This window comes from Corvus brachyrhynchos, unplaced genomic scaffold (assembly GCF_000691975.1).
Source record: "Corvus brachyrhynchos isolate BGI_N302 unplaced genomic scaffold, ASM69197v1 scaffold904, whole genome shotgun sequence".
Taxonomy (NCBI): domain Eukaryota; kingdom Metazoa; phylum Chordata; class Aves; order Passeriformes; family Corvidae; genus Corvus; species Corvus brachyrhynchos.
Genome location: NW_008237536.1, coordinates 188,395 through 197,044, shown reverse-complemented (window position 1 = coordinate 197,044; position 8,650 = coordinate 188,395). Strand labels below are relative to the sequence as shown.

Sequence of the window (8,650 nt, the reverse complement as noted above, 5' to 3'; positions counted from 1 at the left end):
GGGAGCAGGCAGCAGCTCCCGGCCCCTCTCGGCTTGCAGCAAACCCAGGTTGAAACCCTAACCGGCTATTCCACTTCTGCTGATATCTTCTCCCAAGGCTTCCTTCCCGGCTCAACACCCTGCCTTAGCTATTCCCTCTGCTTTTTCACATGCTGTGCAGACAGCCCAAGGCTCATTAGTTACCCGACCAGCTCAAGAGGGAAATTAAAAGGGGGAAAAAAAAAAGTTACAAGCTTTGTGTTAAGTTGCAACAAGTTCAGTGCATTGTACTGGGAAAAAGGAAGGAGATGGGCTTTGCTAAGCATGTCCTCAAGAAGGGGCAATGCCCAGGCTGCCTGGCTTTTTGCAGCTCACTTTTGTTGGTCCGGCCATAGTGAAGTCAGAGCAGGAGCCCAGGGATGCTCAGAGACACCCAGACATCTACCACTGCCCCACTGGTCCCAGGTGAGACCTTCATGAGCTTGTCCTATTCTAACCCACTTGAGGAAGATGGGAACCCCCCAGCACTCTGGAGACTGGCTCCGATTTGGCACAATTCACTAAATGTGGCAGAGGTGTGTGCAGGGGGTTCAGAGCAGAGGCACAGCACCTCAGTGTAAGGCATCACATTTGTTCCAACACACAGCGACACAGGGCACAGCACAGTCACGGGGTCTCTCTGCAATTCACATTTAGCAACAGCATTCCCAGCCCTGTGTACAAACCAGCTGAGGACTGTGTACAGTCACTCCAGGACCAAAGGGCTGGGCCACACCTCCTGTTTACTCCAACACCTCCTGATTTCCTTCCAAGTCTTATACACCTTTAGAAAAACAAACTGAAGGCATGCCAAAGCTGCAGGCCTTGCCAGTTTTTAAACAAATATTTAATAGCTCGGTGAAGCAGCAAAGCACTTTATGAGGAAGACGCTGGGGTTTCGTCCTCCCCCTAGTGACAGGAGGATCCATGCTCTGAGCCTGCTCAGCCACCGCAGTCCCTGGACCCCATTCTGAATCAAAAGTACTACTGCAGCTTAACTCCTGTGCAGTGTGTTGCTCATAGTCAATTGCCCTTTCACTAAATGAGCACTTTTCCAAAGATTGCCTATGCCTCCCTGTGCCACTCACCTACACTTGAAGTTTTAAGTTTTCAAGTTTCAAGACTTTCAAGCTTTAACACAAGTTCACGTTTGATAATTGAAAGAGGCTGAGAGCTCAGGGCTTTAATATAAAGCTTGTCAAGCTGCGTTATTGAAGTTAATAATTGCAATGGATTTTGGTTTCTGTGGGGACACTTTCTGCACAGTCACACGGATACACACTGAGGGTCTGATCCTGGAGCCCTTCCCTAAGAAGGGTTTTGGACCGCATTAAACACAGTCACGTTTGGGGACCTGGTTCAGTCTCTGTCACCACATGCTGCTGAAGGCCCGTCTCCTAATCAGAGCTAACTTCCCACGTGGAAAAGTGTATTTTTTAAAGGGAAATGGTGTAGCAGAATACAGTCATGCTCAGTACTGTTGTGGCAACACAGGATTTGGCCTTGCAATCATTTTTAGGAAGGATCTATCAAATGTACCCATCTGCCTATAACGTTATACATTGGCATATAAGATGAAAGACCGCATACAATAATTCTCCCTTTCTTCTGGAAGAGCTGCCTGCTGCACTGCCAGGAATGCAAAGTCTGTGCCAGTTTCAGGGAAAGGTTACAACTGCTCACTGGTAGATTCGCAGAAATCCCCAGCAGTACCAGCAGAAAAGACTGGCCAAATTACAGCTCTGACCTATGGAATTTTAGCAGCACAACACTCACAACAAGACCAGAACAAGGAAGGATGACCCCCACCAGCACAGGGATAGCAAAGCCAGGCTCCATGGGTGACACTGTACAAGCCACATCGAGGGCAGGGTCAGCCACACGACTGCATCCCAGACAGGCTGCAAGTTAAGCTCTGGGTCAGACCTGCTGCCAAATAGAGCCATGACTCCCTTGATGCCAGGGCTAGGTCATGCCATCCCCCTGTAGAGATGTTCTTCCTCCCTCCATTTTCTGTATGGAGAGGAGAAAACAAAACTGCTGTAGAAGCAGGCTAGTTCCAGGGCGTTTCCAAGGAGGTTAACACAGATGTAAGGCATTTAGCAGAACCTGGAATTATTTTTCTCTAAATAAAGTTCCCCTAGCCACCATGTAGCAGGGCACTGCCATGCTCACATATCTTGACAGAAAAATTTTTAAAATGGAATTCCTCATTTACTAGAAATCAGTGTGAGATCTGCCAGCAGCACCTGTACACCTATTTTCCTCTAACATTCCCACCAACATCATCTAAAGTCCCAAACACCCAAGTTTTTGGTCCTCTCTGAATGATTCCCGTGGCCACAGAGACAGGAAGAAAGGTCAGGCAGCCAAGCAAGCCAGCTCACAGCTCCCACAAGTCCCTCCTCACCTCTGGACCTTCCCAGTACAAGGGCACCACATGCTAAATCACCATCACTGAGTTCATTTTCCTCCTCATTCGGTGCTATTCCAAAGAGGAAAACCACCATGGGGAAAGCTCAAAGCCAGCGTGGCACCAGGAGAGGTTGTTTCACTTGGATCACTACTATGAATGGACTAAGGTACGCTGCACATGCCAGTCAAGCAGACCCTGCTCTCCCTAGGTGGAGACAGAGGGACTGTGCTCCTGACCTCCATTTCTTCCCCTCATCTGACCCATGGCACAACGTGATGCCCTTCTCCGTTTGTCTCTGCGCACCTTCCAGCCACCTCCAGACTGGGAGCAACTCCCTGATGGCAAAGTTAGACCACCAGTAAATGCCTGTCCTGAATTCACCCCACCTTTCCTCTGAGCCTGCTGATAATCAGTGTTTCGTCACAGGATCCCTTGTTTCTATTAAGAAAGTTAAGATAAGGTCCATTTACTCCATTGCCTTCTGGCTGCTGCTGGGCTGAGCACCTTTAAAAAGCACATGGTGTTTCTCGCAAGCTAATTAAATACACAGCGAGCTGCTGAAAGACCTGGAATTGCAAGGGTGAGGGCAAGCCCCAGTACAGTCATCAGCAGCAAGTCAGGACCCAGCACAGCACTCAGTCAACTATTTCACACAAACCAAGGAAGAAGCCTCACCAGCCCATCTTCACACAACACCTGGTGATAAGTAGTAGCCGATAGCCTCTGACGCACTAATTCCACCACTGAGATATGTCCCACTATTTGTTGTTCTTTGAACCCATATGTTACCTGTCCCACGTAGCCCTAGCTCATTCATTATCCCCTGAACCCATTGGTCACCCATGGTCACAGCACCAGGAGACATGAATCCCACGCTGAATGATCATTAAATTAAGACTTCTTCCCTGCTGGGATGGATAAATAGCCCCAAACTCAGGCTCAAGTGAACAGAGAAGCTCAGCAAGAGAGGCCTGAATACAGGACAGTCCTACCATCAGGCAGATTGGAAATACAGCTCCAAAGAACAGTGGTTCGGGTACAGTTCCTATAGCCACTGTACCCAGGGCTTGCTGGATGCTTTTAAAAATAAAGCCTTGCCTGGAAGGGCCTTGAGATATCCAACGTTCAGTGTGTGTTACAGACACCTGCCATGGCCCACTTGAAAAGAAAAAAATAATAAATGCCAAACCCGGAGCTGAGCCTGTGGGTTTTCATTCCCATCATTTTCATGCCAAGGAGCACAGTGCTCCCCAGCAAGCTGCGCGGTCCTGCGTTAACGCGATTAGCCAGGCAGATCCACCATCCGCATCCGTCACCCCCAACGCTTGGTCAACTTTGAAAAGTTCAGCAGCTCAACAGGTGAGGCCATGAAACCTGATCACAACAGACAATGTCATCCCCCCCTAGCGTCGTGCTGGGAAGAACTTGTCACGTGCGTCATACCGGGCAACATGCTTGAAACAGAGCAGTGCACTGAAACCCCAGCAACACGAATAATCTTTGCCATCTGTTTGAACAACTCAACCCTCCTCAGATCTAAAGGAATGATCCCATGCAAACATAAGGGCCTTGCTGACTGATTATAGCAGCCCAGCCCTTCTTTTTGGGGGCCATTTTCCTCCCAGCGTTACTCAGCAGCTCAGGACATGTCATAGGGAGTTGCTGCAGTGGCCAAGGGGGCACTGAACTCCATGCACATTCTGAGGGGACTGTTAAAAGTCCCCACTTGCTTAAGCACAATGCAATGCAAGGTCAACAGTTGAGTTTTAAAATTTTTTTCACATCAAGAAAAGAAAATCTCAATACCAAAATTGTTTGGCAAAACCTTTCCAGAGAACACAACTGTGCTTTAGGAGATGCTAGTTCTGACCCAGCACAACTCACGGGAATGTGCTGTAGGAGCCGGTCTTTGCTCAGATGCAGTCATTTGCACCCAAAGTCCAGTCGGGAGCATCAGGCCTGTTCCCAAACTTCCTGGGGCCAACAAACCGTGTGACACTCAGCGGAAAACAACACATTTCAGGCACCTGGTTCTGTCCGTGCTGCCCGGTCCATCCCATGCTGGGGAGGCAATTAAGCAAGCAGGTATTAAACATTCACTAAAGTTGAGATTATAGAGAATGGCCAAACACAGGGGCAAAATTCTGCCTTGCTCAAGATTTGGTTCATCATGGCTTTCACCCTGAACTTTTACCCATCATTTCCTTATTCTTCCCTTGCTCCCAGCCTGGCCAATTGCAAGCACCAGCTTGTACCCCCATGCATTCCTTGGGGAAAAAAAAGGAGGCTCATGGGGAAATATAAAAAAAATAAGAACGTTTCTCCCAATTCAGGAATTGCTGTCAAGAAGCACTTTGCACACTAAGGTCCAAGCAATTTGGGAGTCTGAGAAAGGCATATTTGAAACAGTTTATCACACACCACCAGACCACAGGGCCTGATCCTGCTGATCCAAATTACCCAGTCTCAGCAAGGAGAATGAATTAAGGCAACTTAGCAGCAGTGGGAAGACAAAGCACCAGCATTTTAAGAATTTTCTATAAGAAAAAAGAAGAAAAAAAGGACAAGAGGTCTCCCTGATGCACTGCTAGAGTCAGAGGAGCTCAGCCTAGCCCTGCTGTCACAGTTACAGTCGGCACCACGGCACAGGGGGTCCTAGCAGAGAGCTACAGACTCAAAATATAAATCAGTGATGTTGAGTAGGGCTGGCAACGCCCAGCCCAAGGCAGGAGGGACTGGGCATTACAGCCCACTGGGCTGTAAAATAATAATAAAAAAAGAAAAAACCCAAAACACATAACGCTAATGACAATCTTTTTTTCTTACATTATTTATAGGGCAACAGGCTTTCAAGTCCCTAGGGTATTTCAAAACGCATCATTGTTGAATCAAATGAAGGAAATAATAAAATAAATTCAACAACTGATTTTCTAGGTTTGCGAGAAACACTTCTTTCCTCCCCACCAAGCCCTACAGTAAACCCCAAAGAGAAGAACGACATCCCTGCAGGCTGCTCAGCCAGACACATGCACACAGGCTGCGGAGCTGAACTCCCTACTGCCTCAAAGAGGGAACTTCTCTACTACCCAAAAATTCAAGGCACTTCATAAAATCAGTTTGCAATAGTGGCTGGATCCCATTTCTCTTCTGTCATGGTACAGATGGATACATGGAAAATACATGGTATTTTCACCGGAAGCAGTTAACATGCTGTAGTCATTACAGGGGGGAAACCATGCAATGTGCGTACAGAAGTTATTTCCACCAAAGTTTAGTTATCTCACTATTGAAGAAAAGCATTTAATTTTTCCTGTTTTCAGGAATGGTACTCAGCCCGCTTGATGCTGTTCTGCATTCCACACAAAGGAAACAAACCAACAGATTTCATTTCACTTGACAGAACATGGAGCAAGGAACAAGTTTGTGTTCCCTCCTTCTGAAGTTATTTTTGATAGATGAAAACTTCAGGCAGAAATAAGTAGTTAAACAGGATTAATCACAAACACTCCCAAAAATAAGAATTCATCAAGCTAAACAAGTAAATCTGTGATGACTCTGCATCTTGAAAATCTGAAAATGAAGATTTTGGATGGCAGGAACAACTTAAACAAACAAAAACTCCTAACAAATACAAACAAATTTAGCCTGTTAGCTAAAATACACTTTAAATGAGACATGGGTCAAAAATTCTATCTTCATCTTGTCAAAGCCAGGCAATTTGATTTACACTGCACTCCAGGTGCTGAGGACACAGTAACTCCCCTAGTTCAAAAATTCAGTTGATTTGAGCATAAGCATCTGAAAAGCAGAGATGAGGCTTGCCCAGCTCACTGCATGATGCTGACACCACGCACCTTTTATGGCATCTTAAATCCAACTGTATTGAACCACTAACAAGAAAATATAAACACATCTCCTTATTGATACTAAGATAATAAATAGAAGCTTCATTAGGTCTGGGAGAAATAAGCATGTTCTTGAGGAGTGCTGAGAAGCCAAGATTCACTGAAGTCAGCAAGAGCTTGGAGTTACTACTATATAGGAACTGACTTCTAATGACAAAATGTTTAGGAACAAACTTCTGCATCTAATTTTAATTAAGTTAGAAATAATGCACAATATATAACAACTTGTCTGCTGGTTTCTATCCTCCCCCAAGTATTTTGCATTATTTAGTCCTCCTTAATTGACCCAGGTCCCAGTCCCACAGAGAGCCAGACAAACTCCCATCTTCAGGGTGAATCACACACAACTGATTTCAAGACTTCCAGCATCACTTACTCTTGCTGCTTCAGAGCATCTACATTCAGACCTCAAGATTTGTCAGATTTCAGCTAAAACAGCCCTTTTGCAAAGATACTAGTGAAAAACTATAGTGTGTTTGCAGGGATAGGGCCCGCACTGCTCAAAATTCAGCAGCTGATAAGGCGAAACTTTAGGAAGTTAAACACAACTTTGATACCTGTTCTCCAAATTTAAAAATAATGTGTATCCTTTAAATATTGGCTTTCACCCACTATATCTGGGATAACAGATGAACTCAATCAATAGCATTATTCTCTCCTTCTCCCCTTCCACCTCTTACTTGTAAAAGATTAATCAACCATTTTATGGTCTAATTTAGGTTCCTAATTAAAAACAGAGTTCAACACATACAACACCATTTTGCTAATAAATCCTGACAGGTTTTCTGCTCTGTTATATGCAAGTTCCCCTTCAAAATGCGAGATTAATACTTTTTTAAACTCAGCTGAATTTACAAAGTTTTCGTTCGGGCTGCTGTGGGACAACATGCTACATCCTCCACCGAGATGACAGAATTTCCTAAAACGAAACAGCTTTCAAAAATTACTTCCTCCTCATCAGATCTTATCCTGCACTCATTTCACTAGCTGCTGAGGGATGGCCACATTAAAAAAAGAGACATAAACATAATCGGACTTGCTGGGTGGGAGTTTCAAGACTACAAAGAGGTTACAATTCGTAAATTCACAGCTCCCATCTAGCTTCAAAGTTTCCGTCCCTGCTACTTTAGTATTCCTGTAAACACTCAGTAGAAAGACATATTCAAAATACTCCCGATAAAGGAACTTCAATCGGAAAAGGGTGAGAAAGGTACCGAAATGGGGGCCGCCCTCGCTCGGCGTCCGATCGCGCTTCTCCTCCGCGCCCACCGCCGCCCGCTCCGCCGAGCCCACCCGCATCCAGACATCCCGCACCGCGCTGCTCCTCGCAAAATCACTTAGAATTACATCCATCCTTACAGGATGCAAGCCAAAAATTTATAATTTTCTCCCAGTCCAAGGGTTCATCCCATTCCCGACGCGCCCGTTACCCACTACACTACACACCGCTCCCGCAATCCAGCGCCGGGCTGGCGATCGCGACCTCGGGCAATCGATCAGCTCCAGAGACGATTACGGGGTAGGAGAAAGTTAACGGAGACGGAACGCAGGGAGCGAGTGAGAAAGTTTTATCTGGAAAGTGGAGCTGCCGCCTGCCAGTCCCAGCTGCCGCCGCGCTCCCGAAACGGGTCAAACCCCCTCCAAACGCATCCAAAAATTCCCAAACTGGTCAAAAAATTCCCAAACGGGTAAACCCTCCCCACCTCGCCCCCCCCCCAAAAGGGGGGGAAAAAAACCCCAAAACACGGGTTAAATCCCACCCCAATGGGTTAAAAAAACCCAAAACCAAACGGGTCAAAAACCCCGCAAGTATACGGTCGCTGAGCGCACCGCCCGCCAGCCCATGCAGACCCGGGAGACACACCGGTCATCCCTCAGCAACACCCTGAGCTGGAGGAAAAATAAACGCTCCAGCAAAAGATATGGAAGTACAGCGGAATAAGAGTGTTTAAAAATATTAAATTAATGTTTAACCTTTATATAAAGATTAAATATGATTTGGTTCGTGTTGGGACGCCCCGCCGCCGCCTGGGCTAACGGGGAGCGCAAGTTGCGCGCTGGGTTTATTATATTTTTAGAGGTTGTGTTTTCGGGGGAAAGCATTTAGCGGAACATTTATTCTTCGCCCTAGGCGCTCCACAACCTGCTCCGGAGCCCGGGGCGACCGCCCTCCCACACCGGGGCGGGCAGGACGGCGGGGACCCCTCTCAGTCCCGTCCCGCCGCGGGGCCGCTGCCCGCCCCAGCCCGGCCCGTACCTGTACCAGGCGAGTCCCCGCTCGTAGTTGCGGGCGGAGAAGCGGGGGGGCGCG

The 8,650-nt window shown here is 47.0% G+C and overlaps 1 protein-coding gene across 1 annotated transcript in view; it reads right to left on the bottom strand.

Annotated features, from left to right (window-relative positions):
• HS3ST3B1 (heparan sulfate-glucosamine 3-sulfotransferase 3B1) overlaps nucleotides 1-8,644 on the bottom strand; it is a 29,897-nt gene extending 21,253 nt beyond the window's left edge. The window contains exon 1 of the mRNA XM_017731589.1: nucleotides 8,597-8,644. The gene's annotated coding sequence lies outside the window, so the exon portion shown is untranslated. The remainder of the gene's footprint in view (nucleotides 1-8,596) is intronic.
• Nucleotides 8,645-8,650: the final 6 nt, after the last annotated feature.